Consider the following 23,847-nt stretch of genomic DNA (forward strand, 5'->3'; position numbering starts at 1 on the left):
ATAACCAGAGATCATACTACCTACTATCATGGTAGATCTTTGATATTCATTGTTTTAGACTAAACAGAGACATTATAACAATAACAAAAAAAAAAAAAAATCTGAGGAATTTCCTTATTCCAGTGTATTTCCAGTGTATATTCTAAATATACACTGCTTAACAAATGTATTAGACCACCTGTCATAATAAAGAGAAAACACAAATATTTTAGGAATTTGTCAAAAACTTGTTTAATACTAAAAACGTTATTGTCATTTATTAGTCAAATAAAAAACTTTTTCTTTATTCACACATACCTACCAAAAAAAAAAACTTTTATATTAATGAACATCTTGGATGACGGGAGTGAGTAAATAATCAGGGAATTTCAATTCTTTAGTGAATTAATCCTTTAAGGACACCTGTTTAATGAGACAACAGATGTTTTGGTAGTGGGAAGCACACAGTTGATTGTGCAAGAACGTACAGGATACACTGATTGTGCTTATTGATTATAATGTGTTGGACTAAGCTTAATGGTGCTTTAACCATGCTTCACTGGTAAAGAGTAACGTTCAAGGAACAATATGGGCTATGGACAATGTGTGTGCTATATCTGCAAGGTTGGACTTCATGTGTTGCTGTAAACTTGAAAGAATGAGACGACACAGGAAGCTAATTGGAAGCAATGTTTATTCATTTAGAGCGAAATAAAGAAAGACACTGTTTGTATCTTACATCTGCGTTCATGGAGTTTGTACGGGTCAAATACTTCAATACTACTAACTCCTGTTACCAATACTAGTGGCTTAGTGGAAAGCAGTAGCATTAGCAATAATCATTCATTGGCATTTTGCTCTGAACTCATGCTCTGAATTTTATGAAAGCCTGTGTTACATTTGTTCCAAGACTATAATAAAGCTTTAAGAAAACAAATTTGCAACATCACTGAATCAAACAATCAACATTTTTGTTAATAAACAATCTTTTCTTTGTTGACATCATTATGAGTAAAAGCTTGCTGAAATAAAAAAACATGGAAGCTCATGTGCTAAAGCTCTCCATAACGTCCACTGCATAAAGAAGATAAGCTGGAGAACAAGAACAATGCAAGCATTGTACTGCTGCATGACAGGAATAATGCTAACTTGCCCATTTAGAATATCCAACTGTGCAGATTCTGTACAATTCAGCAGTTCAACAGCACAAACTCAACAGAAGTAGGAAAAGCCATATAGACAAATCTCATTACTTGTATTTAGAAGATTAAAATGTAGTTTGTGTTTTAAGAGTATTTAAAAATGTTTGTTTAAATCAATTAGAAAGTAAATGTACATGTTAAACACTTTTGTATGAGAATGATACAAATATTCAATATTTGTACAAATGATAAAAACGATAAAAGTGTTTCAGAAGTGACAAAATAAACAGCAGTGTATGCAGAGGGATCCGTTGCTTCAAACTGGATTCTTCTGTGAAAGTAGAAAGGAACATTGATTATAAACAATGACGCATTGTTAGAGCAATGGAATAATAATCAGTAATTAAGCAAAGTGTGATCCAAGCGGCAGACTGTTGGAAAATAGGCTCATTAACCGAACAGACAAACCGTGACAGAAAGTTCAATCGCTTAACATTTCTGAACAGTACAAAACCACAAAAATGCATGAATATGGAATAAATGACAATGGAACATTACATATAGGCCTAATTGAATGGAGACCCAAAATAGTGATGCAAAAAAATGTAACCGGATGTCTATTAAATTTTCAATAATAAAGGTACATTTAGGCCTAGCCTACACGACTACGATGTACTAAAAATTTAAAACTTTTCCGTTGAGTTTTTCGCGTACAGACGACAACGTTGTCAAAACGATCCAGCGTTCACACGGATCCGCGAAAATGACTAAAAACGCAGTATTATGCTGCCAGGCCAGTAGTTGGCGATGTCATTTTGTAAAGAAACACAACGTACTTATAGACTGAACACATACTGTAATACGCATGTGCACAAATTCATGTTTTTCGTAGTTTACACAGAGACGAGAATGGTATCATTGACAAAAACTTGCACTTTGTAATCCCATTTTCAAAAGTTTTCAGGCCCCCAAAATAGGAACGTGTTTATTTTAATAATATTTGTAAGGTTTTCTTCCCTAAAATGCTCTTTGGTGTAATAACCAAATATGGTATTATATCTCTATGGTATGGTATACAATATGGTATAAGCAGTAAAACCTTTTACCTGAATCAGCACAACTATTAAGCCAACAAGCAGACCAATTGCCAATATGGTGGCGATGACAGCCCACACACACACGCCACTACAACTGCACAAGTGATGCTGCGTGAAAAACTTGGCCTTGCTCAGTCGGGCTGCTGTTAGTGGAGGGTAACGTGCGTCATTCAAACTCTCCATAGCAAAAGACTTGATGAGACAGGAACGATGGTGACTCAGCTGGTCAAACGTGTGTCTCCCATGATATGCGCCCATTCCACTGTTTCCTTGCAGAGAAAGAGAGACAAATGGAGAGGTTGAGACAAACAGGTCAATATATCATTAGAAAGAAATTAAACTATATATATATAGTTTCTTTAATTAATTCAATAGTTGTATATTAACATTGATATTTATCCAAAATTGAGTGATATAAGTGATTTCTATTTTCTTATATTCTAATATATTCTTATATCTAAGTGATTTCTTATACATACAGATATAATCACTTAATAATTAAAACATTAAGATATTTGTTATAAGAAAAGAAAAATGTATTATCATATCACTTCATTATATATAAAATATAATTTAAATGACGGTTTCTATATCAAAAGTTGTATATTCAAAATTAATCCTTACCATTATTTTACCATTATTACTTTTCTTGAGTGATTTGTAATTGGTTTGCTTACCCACACCTCCAAAAGGTAAGGAATTGACAGTATAATGCATCAAGACATCATTAGCAGTAACTCCTCCACTGGTGGTTTCTGTTAACATTCGTTTGATCACCTAAATGGAACAAAGATTAACTTAGAGATATTGAAATTGACTTGAAATTTGAATGTCTGCCTTCCAAAAAACATTGGTAATCAAAATAATACCGTTTTATCAGAGGAAAACACATAGAGCGCCAAAGGCTTTTCCCTTGTGTTGATAAAATTGATGGCCTCACTCAAGCCATTAACAGTGACAATGGGCAGCAGCGGTCCAAAGATTTCTTCTTGCATGATTTTGAAATGGGGCAAAACATCCTTTAGAACTGTAGGAGCTGGTGGGGAAGAATTTTTTTTTTAAAAATGTGCTTGATCAAAGTCAACTTATAAGTAATCTCACTCTTTTATTATTGGCAATAATAGTTGCCCTTACCTATGTAACACTGTGAGCGATCACTCTCTCCTCCAAGAGCAATTGTACATTCGTTCATCAGAGCTAATACTCTGTCGAAGTGACGCGTGTTAATGATTCTGCAATAATCTGGAGAGCTTTTAGGGTCCTCTTGGTAGAACTCCTGAAATGAGTTAAGATTCTAGATCATGTCTAACTACCATCGTGGGAATGTAACACAATTTAATACAAAAGAAAGAAAAGTACACACCTGCAGTGTTTTTTGAATCTCTTTAACTATCCTATCCTGGATGCTTGGCTCACACAGAATGTAGTCAGGTGCAATGCATGTCTGACCACAATTTGCAAACTTCCCCCAGGTTATTCGTCTGATATAAAGGTGGACATTTGGAAAGCTGTTATTTTAACTGATTATCTGTTTCCCAAAAGCTTTAAATTACTTAGAATTTAAAGAGTTAGTGAAAATGAAAATTCTGTCATCATTTACTCACCCTCATGAAGAATTCAAATGAAAGTCAATAGGGTCCAAAACAAAACTGTACCCCATTGACAGTGACAACACTGAGACATTTTTCAAAATATTTTGTATTACACAGAATAGAAACAAAAATTCAAACAGATTTAGAATTAGTTGAAGGTGACTAAATGACAGAATTTCTATTTTTGCTGAACTATCCCTTTAACATAAAACTGTATAATACCGGCATGCCACGGCAATGTCACAGTTCTTGTCAATATAACAAGGGCTTTTCCCACCCAGTTCTAGAGTCACTGGTGTGAGATGACGAGCTGCCGCTTCCATAACCAGTTTCCCCACAGTGCTGTTCCCAGTGTAGATGATGTGGTCGAAACGCTGCTTCAGCAGCTCCTGGGTCTCTGGAACCCCTCCTGTCACCACTTTATACATCTCCTAAAATTATTCAAAGGTTTGTCAAGCTGTTCTCAAAGAACTTACAAAAAACATGAGACTGAATTATAAAAACAAGAGTTCATGAACCTTATCTAGATAAAGAGGAAGCAGTTCATTCATAAGTCTAGCAGAGTGCTCACTCAGCTCTGATGGTTTCACCACAGCTGCATTACCTAAATAAAAAGAAGTGGAAAACTGTGTAGGAGTGAAATCTCATTTGGTGTTGGTGATTCTTCTCCAATGAGCTAAAAGAGATTAAAAGTCAACATGAAATAAAAACTGACACCATTTACTTTCTAAATGCAAATGCATAGTCTTGAATCTTCCTTCAAAATGTAATAACTTGCTCCAGTCTCGCAACCTATGCAACCTTTTTAATTTCCGTCCCGACCTCGTCAAGTTAAGTATTGTGGCCATAAGAATTTTCTTTAGCCCTCCTCCTACCCAGAACCACCTGTCTAGATCTGTAACGGGGGGTTCTCCCTACTTTACCTTGCTGCAGCAAAAGGATGTATACTAATCCCTGTAATTCTGGGAAAGTTTCAGCAGTAAACTTAGCTCATGCCAGTAGCAACATAGCAGATCTAATCCTCCAAGATCAATCCTACCTCCATTCTTATCAATAAAAGTTGTCATGACTGAACACTCTTTATCAGCTATAATCACCTCCTACTACATTTATTAACCTTTTATATTCCAATCAATTCTCAATAGACAAAATCAAGTCTCACCCTACATTTTGTTCAGTTTTTTGTAAGTGGTTTACATTGTGGAAGTAGCACGGCTGAACACAAAGTTTCATGTTGGCTGTAATAAGAAAAGATCCTAGTACCAGCTGCAATGGCTCCGACGAGGGGCTGCAGGACCGTGGCCCAAGGGTAGTTCCAGGGTCCAATTATCAGCACAACACCCAAAGGTTCAGGCTTTATGTAAACATCATCAGCTGCGCTGTTGAGATTCTTCTTCACATGCCGAGGAGCTGCCCAGTCTGCCAAGTCACTCTCTGCCAACTTGATGTCACTCTCAATGCCGATCAGCTCAAAGAGTGAAGTGTTATACGTATTCTGTTTGATGACAGTGACAATAAGGATTAAAAGTGTTCCTAAAAGAGATGATTTTTAAAGTTTAAGGAAACATTGATAATTCAGGATGGCTGCCGTACCCTGTTGAGGTCTTGTTTTAGAGATTTTTCAATGTCTGCTTGGTGTTCAGTGATGAGCCTGTGCAGGGCTCTGAGCTGCTGTTTCCTGTACTGCAGGGGTCTGGATCTGCCCGACTGGAAGACCTCCCTCAACCCATCCACAACCTGCTTCTCCATTTGTACAGGCCTGAATTATACTTTTCCTATAGGTTTGAGCAGAATAAAACGTTTTTTTTAAGTCAACTAAATTGCAATGGGAAAAGAGAATAAATATAATTTGCATTATAGAGGATAGCCAGTTCTGATAATCTATATAAAGCAGGAGTCTTCCAAAGCTGATAAAAGTGTCAACATTAAAATTATTTCAGTTTTTTTTTAGAGTTTTCATTGGCCATTTCAGTTCAGAAATAAAGGTATTTTACTCCTCAGATAGACACACTGGCAAAATAATCACCATTGGCTAGTATCTCCTACAGGGGCTGTGTGGAAGGCTGCAAAAGATAAGGGTCTGTGGTTTCAAGAGGACTTTGAGAAGTGATTGTAAAGTAAGAAAAAACCTATCCCAGAGCTTCAAAAGGGTAGCACAGAAGGAAAGATGACACTTTGTGTAAAACTCAGAGGGCCTTAGATAATACCTCAGAGAAGGCATTAGGTCACAGAGTGCACAAAGTGTACTTCAGAAGCTCACTTCATCAGCCAGCTGTACCAACCACTGTGGAACATCAGATGTTTTATTATGAAGAGCCGTATATATCTCTGTATATATATACTTCACACTGATGCAAAAGACACTGTAAAATAGGGTTTTATACACTCACATAAAGGATTATTAGGAACACCATACTAATACTGTGTTTGACCCCCTTTCGCCTTCAGAACTGCCTTAATTCTACGTGGCATTGATTCAACAAGGTGCTGAAAGCATTCTTTAGAAATGTTGGCCCATATTGATAGGATAGCATCTTGCAGTTGATGGAGATTTGTGGGATGCACATCCAGGGCACGAAGCTCCCGTTCCACCACATCCCAAAGATGCTCTATTGGGTTGAGATCTGGTGACTGTGGGGGCCATTTTAGTACAGTGAACTCATTGTCATGTTCAAGAAACCAATTTGAAATGATTCGAGCTTTGTGACATGGTGCATTATCCTGCTGGAAGTAGCCATCAGAGGATGGGTACATGGCGGTCATAAAGGGATGGACATGGTCAGAAACAATGCTCAGGTAGGCCGTGGCATTTAAACGATGCCCAATTGGCACTAAGGGGCCTAAAGTGTGCCAAGAAAACATCCCCCACACCATTACACCACCACCACCAGCCTGCACAGTGGTAACAAGGCATGATGGATCCATGTTCTCATTCTGTTTACGCCAAATTCTGACTCTACCATCTGAACGTCTCAACAGAAATTGAGACTCATCAGACCAGGCAACATTTTTCCAGTCTTCAACTGTCCAATTTTGGTGAGCTTGTGCAAATTGTAGCCTCTTTTTCCTATTTGTAGTGGAGATGAGTGGTACCCGGTGGGGTCTTCTGCTGTTGTAGCCCATCCGCCTCAAGGTTGTGCGTGTTGTGGCTTCACAAATGCTTTGCTGCATACCTCGGTTGTAACGAGTGGTTATTTCAGTCAAAGTTGCTCTTCTATCAGCTGGAATCAGTTGGCCCATTCTCCTCTGACCTCTAGCATCAACAAGGCATTTTCGCCCACAGGACTGCCGCATACTGGATGTTTTTCCCTTTTCACACCATTCTTTGTAAACCCTAGAAATGGTTGTGCGTGAAAATCCCAGTAACTGAGCAGACTGTGAAATACCCGTCTGGCACCAACAACCATGCCACGCTCAAAATTGCTTAAATCACCTTTCTTTCCCATTCTGACATTCAGTTTGGAGTTCAGGAGATTGTCTTGACCAGGACCACACCCCTAAATGCATTGAAGCAACTGCCATGTGATTGGTTGTTTAGATAATTGCATTAATGAGAAATTGAACAGGTGTTCCTAATAATCCTTTAGGTGAGTGTATTTCACGAGTTCACACTTACATACAATTTGAGGGGGTAAAGTTTAATGCGTATTTGGCGTGCTATCCGGGGGGAGGGCTCCGAGCTCGGAGTTTGGCCCGAACCCAGAGTACTCCCCCCCTATGTAAGTGTTAGGACTAAAAGCGTGGAGAAGGGTGGTGGGGGATGCTGCAAAACTGTCAATGGATTGAGGTGAGACTGCTGAATGTATATATACCTCTTACCATTGATTGCTGAGTGCTCTCCACTTGTGTTAATTATCTGAACGTGCTCCTCCCGAACTTTGTTAATAAAACATCATATGTTGCTTTGATGATAAACCAGGTGACAGCTCACCACTATTAAGAATGGAGCCAAGAACAAAGATGATTGATTGGGTAGGATGTGTGAACAGTTGGGTACATAATTGGGTCAATACCGGTCTACCGATAAGCTTCTGAACAAATGATACTGTTATCGATATTTGCGTAGTTTTATCTCTGTATACTTTTGTGTTAATAGCAAATTAGAAGCTGCTGCTTGTCATTTTCCGTCCCTGAATAATGTCATCACATGGCCGACGTTTGCTCGTCGTACGTGTGATATCCATGCGCTGCACACACTTGTTATAAAATTAAAATTTCGATTCCTCTTATCGATTCCCTTGTGTGCATTTCAGTATGAATTTAAACCATTCAAGCGCGAGACGACTCACAAAGTGTTTTCTGTGCTGCAAGCACATCCAAAGCGCTCACAGAAAAAGGGATTTTAATGTGATTTTAAACCATTCAAGCACAAGGCGAATCGTACGCTGTTTTCTGTGCTTCACGCTTGCAGATCTGTGCAGCTCTTAAAGTGACAGCACTAATAATCCTGCTTTTGTTTCTATAACAACACTAATCAAACAAAAGACAAAGAGAAAATTTACTCGTTCTTGACTGAGTAACTTTTGTAACTATATTTGTAATGTATATTTAAGTGCAGTATTATTTTAAATTTGATTATAGTTTCTTAAAGGCACACTATGTAATTTTTTGCCGCTAGAGGTCGCTAATTCAAAACAAAGGCGTAGCCTGATGATGCTTCAATTTCGCAGAATCATGGGAGTTGTTGTCTTCACCTCTACAGCCGGTGGAGAGTACAAATCATATTCATGGATGACCGGTAATGTATTAAAGATTTATTAACGTTATGAAAACGTTACGAGAGGAACGAGGCTGCTGCCTAATAAAACACATAATATATTAAAGCATCTTTGGTGTTTCCATAGTTTCTACAAAATAAAAAAATGGAAATCAAGTGGAATGCATGGTCCTTTCCTGGTTAAAACGGCTTATTTCTCTGGATTTAAACATTCTTAGAAACATTTGGAAGTACACAAATCAACATAATATATAACGTTGTTCTAGTGGTTTTTGGATATTTTAATCCAAAAATCTTACATAGTGTGCCTTTAACCTGAATACCTGAAAATCGTAAAACATTGTTTATTTCAATCATATCTTTTGTTCAGTTGTATTTATTTGTTGCGATTGCTAATTTTTTTTTATTTGTCCTTTTTTAATTACTGGGTGTTTTACTAGTCTTTAATAACGCTTAAAATTTACATTAGCTAGACTAGCTGTTTTTGCTATGGTATTTTTAAACCATAGGCAGTGTTCCTTGTTTAAGCCTGTTGTTAATGATTTTCAGCTACAATGAAATGTTTTGCAATAAGACTTAAAATAAATGTTGAATGATATGTTTTTTTTCTTTTACCTTATTGGAATCAAAATTAGGAATCGATAAGAATCGGAATTGATAAGCAGAATCGGATCTGGCCCTTCCCCTACCTCTACCCCTCCAACCAAAAGAGAATCGAGACAATCGAGGTAGGGCCCTTCACGTGAAGGCGCAAAACAGAGGGGAAGGGGAAAGTGAAGGGGTAAGGGGTAGAATTGGGATTGGGCCTTAGTCTTTGCCCATTTAGTGTTTTAAATATCTTGTGCATAGTGCTTCATCTTTTGTATCAGGAGATTTTGATCATGATATTTCAACAAGAAAATGGAGTGCCCATATTTATATCCTGTATGTTAATGAAAACGTAATGCGATGCACGTACTGCCTCAGATGCGGCTGTTCCATTGACAGACAAATTATATCTGTCATTCGGTTTTCGCCCGACAGCGGAATCCGACGATATGTATCATTTCCGTGACGATATGTAAATTTGTCGTTTTATCATCACCAACAACATCATACTTATTGTGTTCCTACCTGACATAAGCTTTCACATTAAATGTGAGTACTACTTTTAAAACTACTTAAATGTCATTTGAAGCAATGCATGTTTGTGCAATTTTGTTATATTTTTATATAGTGGTGTGCCGTGGCAAAAAAAAAAAAGGTTAGCCGTCACTTCACCTCAGCTAATCCCGCCCATTTTCGGTTATCTGGGAGTGACGTGCAGTGACGCGCTGACAAGATGGCGACTGACAGCTCTGCCCACTTTGGGCTTCAAAAATGCTCTTCAGAAATTTACGGGTGACGTCACGGACACTACGTCCATATTTGTTTAGATGTTCTGCAGGCATCTTGGCTTTATTGTCTCCACCAATTAACTCTTAAGTTCTTTGCATCTGGAACTCCGTGATTTGAGTTACTTTTTCCACGACATAAAGCACCAAAAAGTTTTCGTGCACTATATTCCAAGACGTCTGAAGCCATTCAGCTTAATGTGAAATACAAATGAATATTTAAATCATTAAGTTAAAGTTGGAAACTTATCTCTCCTCAGTCATTCTCCATTCAGCATCCAAAAAACATTCGGTTATGACAGTAACACGACGAAACTCATTTCAAGATCAATGTTCCCATTATTATCAAATCAAATCAAATCAAAGTTTATTTATAAAGCACCTTAAAGTGTACCAAAGTGCTGTACAATTTCAAACGGATTAGATAAAACACAGTAAAATACAAGGAAAGAAATAATACAATATAAAAATGAAAATAATAATAATACTAATATAAACATCAAATCAAAGCCTAACGGTCCTTACAAAGTAGCAAAGGCCTCATCAAACAAATAGCCTATGTCTTAAGACGAGTTTTAAAAATGTTTACAGAGGTAGAGGATCTGCTAAACATTGGTAACCCATTCCACAACTTAGGAGCAGCGACTGAGAAAGCACGATCTCCTTTACTTTTTAAGTGTGGCCGAGGAATTTCAAGGAGCAGCTGATTTTGGGATCTCAGAGATCTCTGTGAGCAACTAAAATGCATAAGCTCGGAAACATATTTTGGTGCCAGTCCATGCAGAGCTTTAAAAGTATACAAAAGTACCTTGTGCTTTATTTTGAAATGAACTGGTAGCCAGAGTAATGAGGCCAGAATAGGGGATGATCCCTCTTTTTTGTGTCTGTCAGCAACCTTGCTGCCGCATTATACTTTATTTGTAGATAAATATCTATGCATAAAAGGACGTTATCTTGCTGGAGTTTATTGCACATTTTTTAGCCAAGAGATTTTATAATGATATATATTATGTTTCATTACCTGCAACTTATCCTTAAAATCATGTTTTTTATTTGTATATATGCTATGCAGTTTTTGATAACATGTTCCACTTTTTCTGGTTCATTACACTTATTGCACTTCCCTGTTGGATGTTTACTGATTTTTATCTAAGTTGGTATTTAATCATGTGTGTCCTAAGCAAAGTCGAAAAATTAATGATTATTATTTCCTTCTTAATATTGAAACCCAATTTCCTTTTCACTTTTTGTCGGCTAACAATGCCCTTCAGCCGTGACTTATTCACAATACAGCACAGCAATAAGGTACTATTGCTTACTTATTCACTCAAGTTTACCCAGGGTTATAAAAAATGTGAGAACTTTGCCTCCTCATTTTAAAACACCACCGCACACCACTGATATATCTATCTCTCTCTCTCTCTATTATATATGGGTGTTTCTGCAACCACGGGCACTTCTGACTATCCAAATTTAAAAAAAAATCAACCTCTATGAATTTCAATTTTAACCATCACAGTCTGTAATACATAAAAAATTACACAAAATAGAATGTAGTCGTTAAGATTTTAATCTGGAACATGTTTATTTTTTATGTTTTTCAGGTCATCTTCTTAAAAAGTGTCCTTACCGCAACGTTACAATAACGTTCATTTTATACATTTTTCTTTAGTAATTTCTGTAAAAAATGTAATATATTTAAATAGCTTTTTCAAATTTGATGCAGTTTTGTAAATACTGATATATATAAAAATAATATACAAAATAGGGAATTTCATGTTTTTTTCTATGCCATGTAAAAAATGTACAGTAACCTTAGATGTCAATTGTTTCCATACACACAAAAGATAATTGTTCAATTAACTTTTTATGACAGATGTTGCAATTTCAATGTGTTAATCATCTCAACTTAAGTGTAAAAATATTTTTTTGCAAATGAAAATGTGAAAAAAAAAGAAAATACAGCAGTGCTGCGGTAATGACATCTTGTGTCGGTAAGGACAAAATTATTTTTTTTTATGTAAAAAATGGCATGTTTATATATATACTAATATATACTTCAGTACTAATAATATACTGAATATTTGTAATTTGCTATACAGTAAACCTTGAATTTGTCTCTACCGCAACACAAGGTCTTTACCGCAACACCTAAATTTGCTGTGGTAAAGACATGTTGCGGAAATGACATTTTTGCTATTATTTTAGCTAATTGGCAGCTAGCAAGGCCTACCACATTAGTTTTGACTCTTAGCATCTTAATATACATGAATTCAACAGTAATATACATTTATTTTTAAAATGTAGTTCAAAAATACACAATTATTAAGCTGAATGGTAAGGACGCACAATAAATAGAGCAGAAAAGATGATGTTTACCTTATTTTTTTGGTATCTTGTGAGTGAGGTAGTGTGGTGACCCAGTCTGTCAGCAATGTGCTCAAGTGATAATTTCTGTTTCCATAGAAACTAGACTTGTTTGTGTTTGATAAAATTTCATAATAAAAGCTTTTTTCATTGTTGCGGTAAGGACTCAAAAGTGTGGGACAGGCACATTTAGATTAAAAAATAATAAAAATGATCAGTAAATAATACAAAGAATTTTAAGATGCTGTAAATGAATCTGTATATTAAACAATTCCATTTGAAATAATGTCATATTGTAAAAGAATGAGCTAATTTTGTAGCAGCTATCTCAACATTGAAACCACGGGTGTGGGACATGAGCAAAAATGGTGTTTGGACCTATAAATGCTTCATAATTTTACATTAAATAATATTATTTATTCATTATTTTTTTATGTCAAGGTGTGTATTGACACTACGTTTATATTTATGAAACATCAAATGACAAATTTTAACATAAATCTAAAATTTCACTCCTGGGACTTAAAAGTGCCCGTAGTTGCAGAAACACCCATGTATGTAGGCTATGTATACTGTATGTGTGTATAGCAGCAATGATGGTACACAAGCGTATAACTTATTTTCTTCTGTATTGTTATCCTGATTGATAATACACATTTATTCTCAATAAAAGAGCCTTTAAGTATGATATGGACGAACGTTTATAGTATGACATGCTTTATGGAGCTTTTACAAATCGTTGCCAAACAGCTCTGGTCATGTTAGGGTTAACACCTCTTTTTAGACTCCTCAAACTCAAAAGTAAAGTTAGTCACAAATGTTACCGGTGGAATGAAAAGAGTTTAAAGTTCACTGCTTGTTTACGGAGATACATAAACTCGTTCATGCCACGAGACTAAAGCATATTTTTTCATATTTATACAGTCGATCGCGTGCAAACAGTAAATGTATAAAACATTAAGGAATCTGTTTGTAAAGGTCATGCAACCATTCGGGGAAGATAAACCAACTTCATATCTGTCTAATACTTACATAAAATCGTTCGTGACTGTGCTGAATCTGTAACGGCTCCGGTGCAGTGACGTCGAGGGAGACTAGATTTAACAAAACAACCGCATTTATCAATGTTCATCACATCAGAGGGCGGCGCATCGGTACGGCTAAACCCACGCGACACACGTCCACTTACGAGGGAAAAATCACCACCTCTTTTAAAGAATGGCTACAAAAGTGGTTGTAACGCATTCAATTGTGTTTATTCAATATGATGCACAAAATTCTACTATTAATAGGAGAACGTGGGGAAATATATTGTAACTTTAATTATTAAAAATGTAAATAATTCAGATGGTTACACATGGCATAGAACTAAGATTTATGCTTTTTCCTTTATTACATAATGCTTATCACCAATTAATCAAAGCTAGTATAAAACACTGACAAGAGTATTGTACACCATTATGATTGCTTACTTGTTAACAGAACTCCAAGTAAAAATGAATCATCTGAAAGGGTGTATATTCAAGATCATAATATGCTCTTCTGTCTAAATTGTGAGTGATGGATATATTAACATCTTTAATATGCATGGAAAGATGTATTCATCAACAGCCCTGGGTCAAAAAGACAATCTTTAGGTTGTCCTTTGTTCATCATCTCAAGAACCTCTGCAAAGCACAAAACAAATGAAATAAATTCACATAAAATGTTTTACAATAAGAAGACCATTCAAGGCACGACATTCATGACTAAAGAGCAAATGTCTCTATTTTACAATCTGCTTAAGAACAATAAAACAGATATTTCAAGGTATATTAACTAATAACAGAATTTCATATTCTGAGTCTACTAGCTATTAGGGAGGCAAAAAGTAACTCTTATGCTGCAATTTTCTTTTTTAACTTAAATTCTTAAAACCATTATTTTAAATTGTAAAAAATATTTTACAATATTACATTATAATATATATATATATATATATATATATATATATATATATATATATATATATATATATATATGGATCAAAACATTTCATCAAAGTTATACATGAATTTTGAACAATACCTGTTCTCAACTTTAATTAACTTTTTTGATCCACTTCAAATGTTGACTACTGTTTATATATATATATTTGTATATATATATATATATAGTTACAGTACAGGTCAAAAGTTTGGAAACATGCTTATCAAGGCTGCGTTTATTTGATAAAAAAATACAGAAAAAAAACAGTAATATTGTGAAATATTATTACAACTTAAAATAATAGTTTTTTATTTGAATATACTTACAAAAATAATTTATTCCTGTGATGCAAAGCTGAATTTTCAGCATCATTACTCCAGTCTTCAGTGTCACATGTGGCATCCAGTTTAATCCTTTAGAAATCTTTCTAATATTCTGATTTATTATGAGTGTTGGAAACAGTTCTGCTGCCTAATATATTTGATGAATAAAAGGTTAAAAAGAACTGCATTTATTCAAAATAAAAAAATATTTTCTAATAATATAAATCTTCTTTACTATCACTTTTTATCAAATTAACACATCCTTGCTGAATAAAATTGATTTATTTCAAAAAAAGAAAGAAAAAAAATTGACCCCAAATTACTGACCAGTAGTGTATATTGTTGTTACAAAAGATTTCTATTTTTAAAACATTTGCTTCTTTTTTTTTTACTTTTTTTTTTTTTTTTACTTTTTATTCATCAAAGTATCCTAAAAAAGTATCACAGGTTATGAAAAAATATTAAGCAGCAGAACTGTTTCCAACTTTGATAATGAATCATCATATTAGAATGATTTCTAAAGGATCATGTGATAGACTGGAGTAATGATCCTGAAAATTCAGCTTTGCATCACAGAAATAAATGATAATTTAAAGTATAATGAATTGAAAACCAATTATTTTAAATTGTAATAATACATCACAATATTAAAAAAAAAATCTGTATTTTTGATCAAATAAATGCAGGCTTGATGAGCAGAAGAAACTTCTTTCAAAAACATTAAAAATAGTAATGTTTCCAAACTTTTGACCTGTACTATATATAGATAGATAGATAGATAGATAGATAGATAGAGAGAGAGAGAGAGAGAGAGCACATCTCACCTTCACCACAAAGGCCGCCAGCGCAACAAGCATAGCAACCTGCGCCATCTGACGCCACCGAGCCAGATTTACTTGCTTTAAGAAAAAAACACGGGCCCAGCGTAACTTCTCCGTTGTATGGGGTGGGTAGCGCATCTGATTCACTCCCTCCATGTTCAGCTTCTTAATAAGACAGCTGCGAAGGTGACTCAGCTGATCAAAACCATATTTGCCATGGTAACGACCAGTTCCACTATTCCCTGTTACAATTACACAATAAATCCATTGCCTGTGTACATATTTACAGCTGACTTAGAAAACCATGAAAATGAATAAAGATACTCACCAACCCCACCAAAAGGCAAATCACTTATGGTAAAATGCACCAGACAGTCATTTGCTAAGAGCGCTCCACTAGACGTCTCTGATATCATCTGTTTAATGACCTGTGAGAAAATATAAATTGTTTGTTTGCCGTTTTACAGGAGGTGGAAATAATGCATCACTCTACCTACCTTACTACTGGAAGAGAAAACGTAGAGTGCTAGTGGCTTTTCTCGTTCGTTGATGAACTGAATGGCTTCATTTAAGCCATTGACAGTGATGATGGGCAGAACTGGCCCAAAGATCTCTTCCTGCATCACTTTGGATCCTGATGCCACATCCCTCAAAACAGTAGGAGCTGAAGCACACAGGAAAAATAAACGCATGGTCATGACAGCATAACATATTTCCTTAACTTCTGCTACATGGGTTACATACCGATATAACATTCCGATTCATCACTGTCTCCTCCAATTGCCACTGTGCTACCCTCAAGAAGTGCCATTATCCTCTTAAAATGCCGTTGATTAATAATCCGTCCGTAGTCTGCAAATCTCCTGGGGTCTTTCGTATAAAACTCCTGTAAGTGAATAAATGAGACAGTAGTTTCGTTTACATGCAGCCAAATAATCCGTTAGTAATCAGTTACCATTTTCTCAATCAGATTCAACTGTGCAGTGATGCGTATGTTTACATACGTTTTTACATCTTATGAACGTGCAAATGTTTATTTCCTCCTTCGTTTTATGAATTGGTCAGTGGAGATTGAAGACTGAATTTACTAAAAAAAATTGCTAAAAAAGTTTTTCAAATGTCATCAAGGCAAAAATGGCAATTATGCTCACGGTAGCTCATCACGGTGGCAATTATGCGCATGCAAGGAAGTTTTGTTTGAAATACATCATGTAATGCACATGTAAACGAATATTTTATCAAAAGTTTATCAAAATTTAGGGCTCATATAAACAACTGAGAATCTGATATCAGATTGGATTCCTTCGGACTGACAAAATGTGCATGTAAACATACATAACATTGTCAAAAGAGCAATAAAATCTAAATGCATACCTGGATGCATTTTTGGACCTCATTAATCACTTTGTCTTGGATACTGGATTCACAGAGGATGTAATCCGGTGCAATGCAGGTCTGACCACAGTTCATATACTTTCCCCAAGTAATGCGACTAATGGTGTAAGAAGAACATTGTTGAATAAATTTGTTAATTATTATTTCTTAATTAGTTATCACATACACCAAGTAGGAATCAAACTTGATTATTCTCAAGCTCACCTGGGCTTTTTGTAAACTACTACATAATTACTTAGCTTTAGGTTTTGTGGTAGATTTTTCTCCTACGCACCTGACCTAAGTCTACCTGGGTCTCGTCTACAATTGACGTTAGTTTCCTATAATATTTATATTCCAGCACGTCTACACATCATCGTCGGCCGAGTCTAACCCTATACCCTAGCGCGTCTACACATCGACGTCAGCTGAGTGGTCTAATCCTGTACCCTAGGCAAGGCAAGGCAAGGCAAGTTTATTTATATAGCACATTTCATACACAATGGCAATTCAAAGTGCTTTACATGGAAGAAATTAAAATAATAAAAAGAAATAAGAATAATTAAAACAGTTTAGAAAAATAAAAAATAAAACACAGTACAGTACAAACAGTCGGACGAACATTGGCACAGTGCTCATTCAGTAAATGCACAGCTAAACAGATGTGTTTTGAGTCTGGATTTGAATGTGACTACTGTAGGAGCACGTCTGATCTCCTCTGGAAGCTGGTTCCAGCTGCGGCTGGCATAATAGCTAAAAGCAGACTCGCCATGCTTTGAGTGAACCCTTGGTATTTCTAGCTGATATGATCCTAGTGATCTGAGTGATCTGTTGGGTTTATATTCAGTGAGCATATCTGCAATGTATTGAGGTCCTAGGCCATTGAATGATTTATATACCAGTAATAATACTTTAAAATCAATCCTAAATTTAACTGGGAGCCAGTGTAAAGACCTGAGGACTGGTGTGATATGTTCATATTTTCTGGTTCTGCTTAGAATCCTGGCGGCAGCGTTCTGTATGATCTGCAACTGTCTTATGGTCTTTTTGGGAAGGCCAGTGAGGAGTCCATTACAATAATCCACCCTGCTGGTGATGAAAGCATGAACAAGTTTCTCTAAGTCTTGTCTTGAAACAAAGCATCTAATTCTTGCAATATTTTTCAGATGATAGTATGCTGATTTAGTTATTGCTTTGACATGACTACTGAAACTGAGGTCTGACTCTAGAGTCACACCAAGATTCCTGACTTGACTTTTAGTTGTTTGACCCCTAGAGTGAAGGTATGCATTCACCTTGAGAACTTCATCTTTGTTTCCAAATGCAATGACTTCAGTTTTGTCTTTGTTTAACTGAAGAAAGTTTTGACACATCCAACTGTTGACTTCATCGATGCATTGGCACAGGGAGTCAATGGGGCTGTAATCGTTAGGCGATAGGGCTAAGTAAATCTGTGTGTCGTCTGCATAGCTGTGGTAAGCAATTTGGTTCTTTCTCATTATTTGGCTCATTGGGAGCATATACAGGTTGAACAGGAGTGGCACAAGAATTGAGCCTTGAGGGACTCCGCACGTCATGGATGTCCACCCACATAATAACCTCTCCCATCTAAGTATGACCTGAACCATTTTAGGACTATCCCAGAAAGCCCCACCCAGTTTTCCAGCCTGTCAAGAAGTATGTTATGATCGACAGTGTCAAATGCAGCACTGAGGTCGAGTAGTACCAGCACTGATAATTTGCCTGAATCAGTATTTAAGCGAATATCGTTTATTATCTTTATGAGCGCTGTCTCTGTGCTGTGGTGCGGCCGGAAACCAGATTGAAAATTGTCAAAGTATCCATTCGAGCATAATTGAAGACAACTTTTTCAATGATCTTGCCTATGAAAGGAAGATTTGAGATCGGTCTATAATTGCTTAATATGGTCTTATCCAGATTGTTCTTTTTCAGGAGGGGCTTGACAACTGCAGTTTTCAGGGAGTTTGGAAAACTCCCAGAGAGAAGTGAAGCATTTACCACTTCTAGAAGATCTGCTTCTAAACTGTTTAACACACTTTTGAAAAATGATGTGGGAAGTGTGCCAAGAGCGGAGGTTGATGTTTTAAGGTGCTGTACGGTTTCTTCCAAAATTTTGCCATCAATTTCTTTGAAGTCAGACATAGTAACTACTTTCTCAGGTGGTTTGATCTGTCTAACCCCAGGGCAACTCAAGGATGTGCTGATCACCTTTCTGATATTATTGATTTTCTCAGAGAAGAAAGAAGCAAACTCACTGCACTTGTTGTCTGAGAGCATTTCACTGGGAATCTGGCTTGGGGGGTTTGTCAGTCTCTCTACAGTAGCAAAAAGAGTGCGTGTGTTGTTTAAATTACTGTTTATAATATTTGAGAAGAAAGTCTGTCTAGCTTTGCCTAGTTCCATATTGAAAGCATGAAGCGCATCTACACATCGACATCGGCTGAGTGGTCTAATCCTATACTCTAACTTGTTCCCCTAACTAACTTGCTGCGCAGCAAAACCAGACAGACTTCAGCAAATGTCCTTTAAATGCTTTAATCACAGCCGGGAGAATACTCGAGCAATTCTCAGAGAATCTCCCCCAAGGAGAAGCACGGAAGGAAGATCTCAGACAAATTTCAGAGAGAATCCCACCAGCAAACAAGAATACAACAGGTTTTATAGGATAGAGACAGACACGTCACCTTCTATCAATATGATTGGTTCAAATGGTAAAAGCAAGCCCAGAAGTGGTTTTTGGCATGGGCAAACCAGGCAGCCGTTCGGGGCGGCATTTTTTCATGACACATGGGGGGGCGGCACTAGCAGTTAAAAAATAAAATAAAAATAATCCTCTGTGCCGCGAAGCGGTTTTCTATTATCTATCATTTCACTGTATGGGAAATTGGTAAATTGGCGCCCCCTGCATTTGCTACAACTCTATTTCATGACAAAGTATAGTTTAACAAGTCATAACTAAAAGTTTGCCATGCATAGAATTCGAGGCAGTAACCAAGGAGCTAATGGTTCCTCCCTGAAAGTTAGATTAATATAGCGTGTAATGACAGACATTTAGCGTGTAAGGGCATGTTTATGTAACCCTCCTATTATGTTTGGGGTCAATTTGACCCCAGGCTGTTTTAGCTGTATAAAACATAATCCTACGGTCTTTTGATTTCAATTTAAACTGCAATTCAATTGAAATTTCTGGGGCATTTCTAAAATATATAATAAAATATAACTGTTTGTGCAGAATTTTGCTCGAGAATTTTGCCCTGAATCTTGCCCAGGATGTAATTCAATGTAGAACCGCCACTAAACAAGTTTCCCTTCCCTTTTTCCCCTCTCTCACTGACACAAGCAAAAACATCTCGAAACATAAGAAAAAACACAAGTAAAGGGTTAAGAACTCAGTTGATTACTCAGTGTGTCATGAGACAATGCAAATATGTCATCATCAGCACTTCAGAATTTTCCATAACACAATAGGCAAAGAACAGAGCGTTTTAGTACATTTGGTTCAAAGTGTTAGAATGTTAAACCTAAAAGGGGAAGTAAGGTTTAGATGTTAGAATTATGGATAGTTTGATATACAGTTTACTATTGTATTCATTAAAAAATCCATCACAGTTTATATAACTCAAGGCAAACTCACCGGCAGGCAATTCTGATGTCACAGTTCTTGTCAATATAACAAGGGCTTTTCCCACCCAGTTCTAGAGTCACTGGTGTGAGATGACGAGCTGCCGCTTCCATAACCAGTTTCCCCACAGTGCTGTTCCCAGTGTAGAAGATGTGGTCGAAACGCTGCTTCAGCAGCTCCTGGGTCTCTGGAACCCCTCCTGTCACCACTTTATACATCTCCTGAACACATTAATAGAGATAATAAATAAATTAAAGAAGTAAAATAAAATAAAAATCATATTTTAAGAAGCCACTGAATAAAGCATTACAGGGTCCAGGTAGAGAGGCAGGAGCTCTATAACTTTGGCTGTGTGAGAGCTCACTTCTGATGGTTTCACCACTGCAGCATTACCTACAGAATCAAACATTTCAGAGGCAGTTTACAGATCAGTTTACAGATAAAGAGAATATTAGTGAATGGTTGGGTCTGATCTCCACACAGCATATGATAAGCTAATGACAATAGAAGAAAAACCTTATTCCCCATTCAATATGACTACACACAATATTAATAATAGAATCTATAGAGCTTTATTTTGGTGGAAAACTACAGGGAAACCAATAATCGCATGACACTGAAGATGATGTCAACAAAAGGTGGATTTATGCTTTACCTGCAGCGATGGCAGCCACAAGAGGTTGCAGGGTAACTGCTATTGGATAGTTCCATGCCCCAATGATGAGCACGACACCAAGAGGTTCTGGCTGTATGTACACATCATCTGAGATGGTGAGAAGGTTTTTATTCACAGGACGAGGAGCTGCCCACTTAGCCAGATTGCTGACAGCCAGATTGATTTCTCCCTCCAAGCCAAGGATCTCAAACATCTGTGTTGCATTTTCACTCTATAAAGACACAGCCATCAAATTAAATACAAAGATTCATCCAAATAAAACAAGCAGAGATTGCAATTTTGATTCACCTTATAGAGGTCTTTTCTCAGGGCATTAGTAATGTCTGGTGCTCTTTCTGTAATGAATCGGTGTAGGTTTTTAAGTTGTTTAATTCTGTACTCCAGGGGTTTAGATCCTCCAGTCAAGAAAGCCTTCCTGGCCTGCTGAACGGCCAGCTGTTCTCGAGACATTCTAGAAAGTCAGTCTAGACTGTGAGTCTATGAGCAGAAATAATTCACAAAACAAAGTTGAACAGGTTAAAAGCATTCTTAAAATAATTGGGGACAGAATAGTGAAAAAAAGGAAAAAGCTTTAAAACGTTTGCACATTTTTTACTTTGTTTACATTAGGTATTCCTATGAAATTTACCTGAAAGATTTCAATGTCACGCCTGTTACTTTTGATGGCTGATGCCCAGGGTTGTATAGCAATCATAGCTAGCCTATAGTTTATAAGTTTGTTTGGGAAAGTTTTACTTTAGTTGAGTACTATAGTTCACTTTGTAGGTTATCATTATTTAAAAAATACTTAACAACTTAAACATACATAGCACATTGGTCTGACTCTAAGGTAATTACCAGAGAACATAATTTAGCCTTTGTTCACCAAATGCATTTAGGGTAATACACTGACAACAGAAGCCACAGGCAAGAAAGCCAGAAGGTTTATAAGCAGAAATGTGTAAATTGTACTTTTGATGAAGCACTTACATTAATTTTTCAGTTTATTTCAATTATAATGTTGTCGCTAAATCATCTTTTCTTGTTGGATTTTCTAGGAGGAGGATCTCTTACATAATTCCTGCAGGTGATTAATTGTTTGCAGTGCTACTTATGATTTTGATTCACCACGATGACTGATGATAAAAAATGTTTTAATCAGTTTTACCTCGGTTTTGTCAACTGCTGGGCATGACTTCAATTCCAGAAATAGAATAAACATGACAACAAAATAGCCTGAATAATTAGTTCAGTTACATAACCAGCACATTAAGAAAATTATGATTAAACATGTTAACCTGCTGCTTTACAAAGTTATGTGCATCAGAGAGAAAATTCTAAATCTTTTTTAAAGCTAGGAAACACTTGAGTTCAAAAGCAATTCAATTTGATACGTTTTTTACTAGCCTAAAAGTTGGAAAACACGTTTATTCTTCTGTAAAGTTTTGACACAGTAACCACTTAAAGTGCAATTTCTCTTTGCATTTTACATTCGTAATCTCTGACGACTGAAACATTCGAACTGAACCGTACGATAATTATTATCAGCAAGATTGTGCGATGCCAAACATCTCTGAAACAGACAGATTACCTGAACGCTGAGACGTCAACATAAAATGACATCATCATTTTGCGTCGGGGTCATTGGGAGGTGCACCTATGGCTATGGGAGTCACATGTAAATACCTGGTAAATACTATAAACTGTCAACAAACATACTTCTCTACGTTACCTACCTGAAGAGGCGCATGAAAGCTCAGAGAGCCCAATGCTCCATCGAGTCACTTATCTCATCGTGTTTTGTGTCTGGCCCCAGATATGGATATTCTAAAGAGTATAATCTTTTAATTACACCAATTCCAAGGAACTGTGCATGAGATGCTATTGGACATCGGCCCGACGATCCCTATAAAACAATTACAATGATTTCTTTATATCTACTAATTACAAACGTTTTTGATTGGTCCATCTACGTAGCCTGTCATTCAGTGCTGATAAAAGTACCAGGTACCACGTGACCACTTGTACGATCTGGCTCAGATGCGGCGTGGAAAATTTACACCTGGAAATGACATTGAGAAACGGACTTTGAATTAAAATATATATTGCGAAGAGTAAAATGAGATAGGGAGAGAAAACGTAAATTTAGACATATCTTACCTGCCCGCCCACTTTTATCATATCATCATAGAAGTCATCATGTCCCGTTCCATTCCCGAAGTGCCAAAAATGCCGTTTGGAATTTGATCCCTGATTGCCATTCTACTTTTTCGCTGGCTATTATTGACGTTTCAGACACTGCACGCCATCACACGCCATCCACTGTTACAGTGAAAAAAGCAGTATGACATGTTTGGATAATTATTTTAAAATAGTTAATAAGGTCTGCTGTTTGTTATTGTGGCCTAATAATATTACATTAATTAGACTTGCCCTTATAAGGAGACATGTTTTATCGCCAACTATGGTGGATGTATAATTGTCCGAGTAGATCTGTATTATAGACATTGTATAAGGGTTATATCATGTTTATTGTTTATTATATGTTATTTATTTATTATTGTTTTATAGGCCTATTTGATATATTAATATATGGTAATAATTTAGTCTCACAAAGTACCATGCATTTTCCTCTATGGTATCAGTGTAGTGTTTGTTGTGAGGGCTAATCATTTCTCATAGCAATACCTTTCTGCTTTCAAATTCAATTATACTAAAATCTATTTTGATCTAACATATGATGCAAATATCAGCTGTTGTGATATTCAGTCTCTGCTATAGTTCAAGTTTCATCCC

The 23,847-nt window shown here is 36.3% G+C and overlaps 1 pseudogene across 1 annotated transcript; it reads right to left on the reverse strand.

Annotated features, from left to right (window-relative positions):
• Positions 1-657: 657 nt before the first annotated feature.
• LOC311090336 lies at positions 658-23,329 on the reverse strand (annotated as a pseudogene). The gene is made up of 20 exons (XR_014609632.1): positions 23,212-23,329; positions 23,004-23,113; positions 21,361-21,549; positions 21,052-21,283; positions 20,707-20,789; positions 20,409-20,617; positions 16,754-16,871; positions 16,124-16,265; positions 15,877-16,043; positions 15,708-15,807; positions 15,383-15,621; positions 5,404-5,574; positions 5,074-5,305; positions 4,329-4,414; positions 4,033-4,241; positions 3,353-3,699; positions 3,088-3,254; positions 2,896-2,995; positions 2,228-2,487; positions 658-1,452 (listed from the first exon to the last, which is right to left on the reverse strand). The product of XR_014609632.1 is annotated as an uncharacterized misc_RNA (transcript).
• Between the last annotated feature and the right edge of the window lie 518 nt (positions 23,330-23,847).

This window comes from Abramis brama (genome assembly GCF_963993115.1).
Source record: "Abramis brama genome assembly, chromosome: 10".
In the NCBI taxonomy this organism is placed as follows: Eukaryota; Metazoa; Chordata; class Actinopteri; order Cypriniformes; family Leuciscidae; genus Abramis; species Abramis brama.